This window comes from Cupressus sempervirens, chromosome 5 (assembly GCF_028749045.1).
Source record: "Cupressus sempervirens isolate cs-2001-9-10 chromosome 5, ASM2874904v1, whole genome shotgun sequence".
In the NCBI taxonomy this organism is placed as follows: Eukaryota; Viridiplantae; Streptophyta; class Pinopsida; order Cupressales; family Cupressaceae; genus Cupressus; species Cupressus sempervirens.
The window spans coordinates 557,389,413-557,393,209 of NC_143122.1; positions in this window are offsets into that span (position 1 = coordinate 557,389,413).

The following is a 3,797-nucleotide window of genomic DNA, read 5'->3' on the forward strand; positions in this document are numbered from 1 at the left end:
CATCACAACTAGTATACTTGATTCAATTAAATATAGTATGATTACTAACACCTTCTCGTTATCATTATGAGATATTACATGATAAGGCATATGTCTTTAAAATCACCAATGTCAGGAAATCAAGATATTTTCATAATCATGTCTACATAGGTTCAAAATCAATCATTAGGTAAACCCATTATATTTGTTAGTCAATATATTATATTTCCATCTAAATCATCATTCACTATAGCCTATTCACCTAACACTACTTGTACAAAAATTGACTTATCATATTTACATCTTGTCGAGCTCTACTGAGTAGGCCTTTATCTAAATTGATAATAATTTCTATCTATAATTATTATTAGTACTCACAAGGGCGGGTGTTAATTCATATTTTCACAAAGGTCTCTAAAACAACTATCCTAATAGATCATAACATACTATGAACCCATTGACATAGTTTTCTAAGTCATAACATCTCGAATCTTTATTCCATAAGGTCCTATCTTACCAACCTGATAAAATTTCAAATACGATACTTATGAAAAATGACTACAATGTATATCAGTCTTAATAAGATCTCTGGTCCAATATTAATAAGAAGGATGCTAATCATGACATACCTAAATCTCGAAACCTAATTATCAACATTCTATCATAAGGTGTATGGTAACAGTCTATAATTCACATACCATGCATGGCATCTCTCATCCTTATGCTTCCTAGTTCTAACCATATTCATGTTATTCAGGGTTTATAATATGGTACTAGGGAAGGGGCCTTACACAATTCAACAATGTACACAAAAGAATCCGCATATGTACCTCAGTAAGCAATCTATTTTTATGAATGGTCCCTTTTCTATTAAACAAATATTAAAGTTACATATTTACAAAAAAAGGATCGAGGGATACAAGGATCACCTTGAGAGTGTTCAAACGGCAAAAGGCCAAATACTTATCTACTCACCAAAAAAATAAAAGAAGCACTCAAGCTACAAGAGTAATGTTAGGCGAGGGAGAAGGACCGCAATCATTAGAACCCATACATCAATGGGGTTAGTGGGTGGCTCAAGAGTAGTCCACCCAATCATTTTTATCCTTTTATTTTTATCCCTCCGCTTTGGGAGGTGAAATTGTCAAATCCATTCGTGGGATAGACCACTTAGGATCCCTATTGGAGGAGGACCAAGCAGTAGTAGGAGAAACAAGAGGAGCGACTCAGGACCAACTAGAACCATGCCTTGAGGGAGGAGAGACCAAGCGTCGGTGGCCTCCAAAACCACCACTAGGAGAGCGATGACGAGGCTACAACTAGGGGGTGTGAAAGCGGTGAGCACAGGAACTGCAATCCTGCCGACAGCCATGAAGAGGTGTACGGTCTACAAAAGTAGAATTAGGTGGCACCCTAGCCACTGTACATGGCACATTCCCCCAATGAGCCAAAAGTTGTTGAAGGTTGGCCACCTCCAGAGCCATATCCTTGTCAGTCTCTACTTGAATCTATGTCATTACATTGTTACATATGCAATCTTTAGTGAACATAGAAATATTTATATCAAGAAAGTTGTGAGTAAATAAGATAATGTTTTTATTCTTCCAAAGAGTGAACAAAATCTCCAATCTGAAAGCATTGCCAAATCTAAGAGTATTTAAAGGGGAGCGTACGAGAATACCCCAGCAAAATCATAGGCCAAGAAAAGGCTTTTAGGCAAAAAGGCTTGAAGAAATCATGAATCCAGTGCCAATATTGATGGGCACATCTACAAAACCAGAAAATATGCAAAAAGGTTTCTAGTTTCCCACAAAAAGGGCATTGAGGGTCTGGGATGCCCAAATGCTTGAGCCGAGGGCCCAAAGACAACCCTTGAAAGAGGATACACTAAGAAAAGTGTGTAATCTTTGGCTAAGTGATAGCTTTCCAAACAATTTTGAATCTCAGTCTCCAATTCTTTTGAGAAGATTGCAAATGCCAACATTGGTTGAGCACATCCACCATAGGCAGGTGGGGAAACAGCCATAGGAGTGCCAAGGTACCACTTCCAATCCTTCTATCAAGGCTTATTTCCTTTACTCCTTGATGCAATATAATACCACCATGTTCTTGATGATATGAAGGCCTTGGCATAGTTTTCAATCAACTTTGCAGTTGGCTCTAGTCCTCTAAACAAATATGTGGAGCTATCTTCTTCACTAGTTTCTTTGCTCATGTAACCCTAATGTGTAAATGTTCTAGTTTTTTAATTGATAAAAACTATGGATACAAGTTAGATAGCTTGGGGCTTGCCATATGTTCATGATGAAGACAAATTTTGACCTACATAGAACTTGTTCAAGTTATACTTGTCACATCCTTTCTTGTCAATTATAACCTTGATCTCAAGAATGGTGATGTTTGGAGTGGATGATATTGCTAGGGTAGATGGATGTACATGACATTAGGATTGTATCACTTCATTATTATTTGCTATTTGGTTTAATTCAAGATATCTTCCTTCCATGTTTCTACAATTGTGAAAAGGAAGGATCGCCAAGGATGATTGTTGTATTACCAATGTAGGAAAATTTTAAGCATTAATAAATGCAGATGGTACAATTTGCATGATGGCATGTATTCATGGGAAACCTAGAAAAATATTATATGGGCCAGCTAGGTCCAAAACTTGACAAATAGTATCTATTATAGAAGAACCAACTTGGACAGGAAGCTTTATCATTTAGTCATACTCACACTCAACATCATCATATAAACTTTATGGTAATACATTTTTTATGAATCATTGGCACCCCAAAGATACCCCAATTGTGTTGTTTATTTGGGAGTGCAAATGTTTAAGCTTGTTCCACCATCTATTCAAACTCAAAATTTGTGTATATAGATGAAGATTTCAAGATGTTGCACTTCATTATGTGTTAGGTTGGTGGACATGATATGAGATGATAGGTGGAGGTAAGGTGTCCTACAGTGGCTTGAAATTGATAAATGTGTATGTTGGTGGGTATTGAAGATACTTAAAGTGATGGACGAGGAGACATAGATGTGGCTCCTTGGAGTGTTATTTACCATGAGAGATGTTGGCCATACATTCAAGAGTTTTTCCTTTTTATGGATATGTTAGTGACATGATATGTGGAGTTATTGCCTAGGTTGAAGGTTTCCTTTTTTCATGGCTTAGGATTGGATTTATGAATATCTTGAAATTGCTACTAGATTAATTAGAATGGACTTCTATAACAATATTGTCTTGGATTATAAGGTATTAAATTTGATTTTTTTAGTTTTATTTGATCAAAAGTTTTATGTCCTTCGATTGGGGTATCGCAATATTCATTTTTTGTAAACTAAGAAGGTTTGAACTGAGTTTCATAAAGTCTAGTTCTAGATAGTGTTATGAAGTTAGATCATTCTAGTTTTCTAAGAAAAGATTGAATTAGTTTTCCTAGAGTATATTTTTGTCTTGGAGTGGAGTTTTATCAATGTGGTCCTCCAAGAATGAACACACTTTGATTGCTTAGTTGGTAAACCATATGAACCCATCACATTACCAATTTTAATGATGGTTTTACATATTAGATAAATTTTCCTTGTAAGAGACCACCATTAGCAACATTACTATATTTCAATGAAAAGAGAGGTTTGTCATTGAATTATAAACCATTGCCTTTCTTTTCTTCTTACACTTTAATAAGACCTTAGCAACAAGATCATTTGCAATGGTTATGTCTTTTTTTATGATTACATTACAGGTGTCGGTACATTGGATTTACAAGTAGAAGATTGTTTCTTGGTTTAGTTTTTTGACAAAAAAAAAA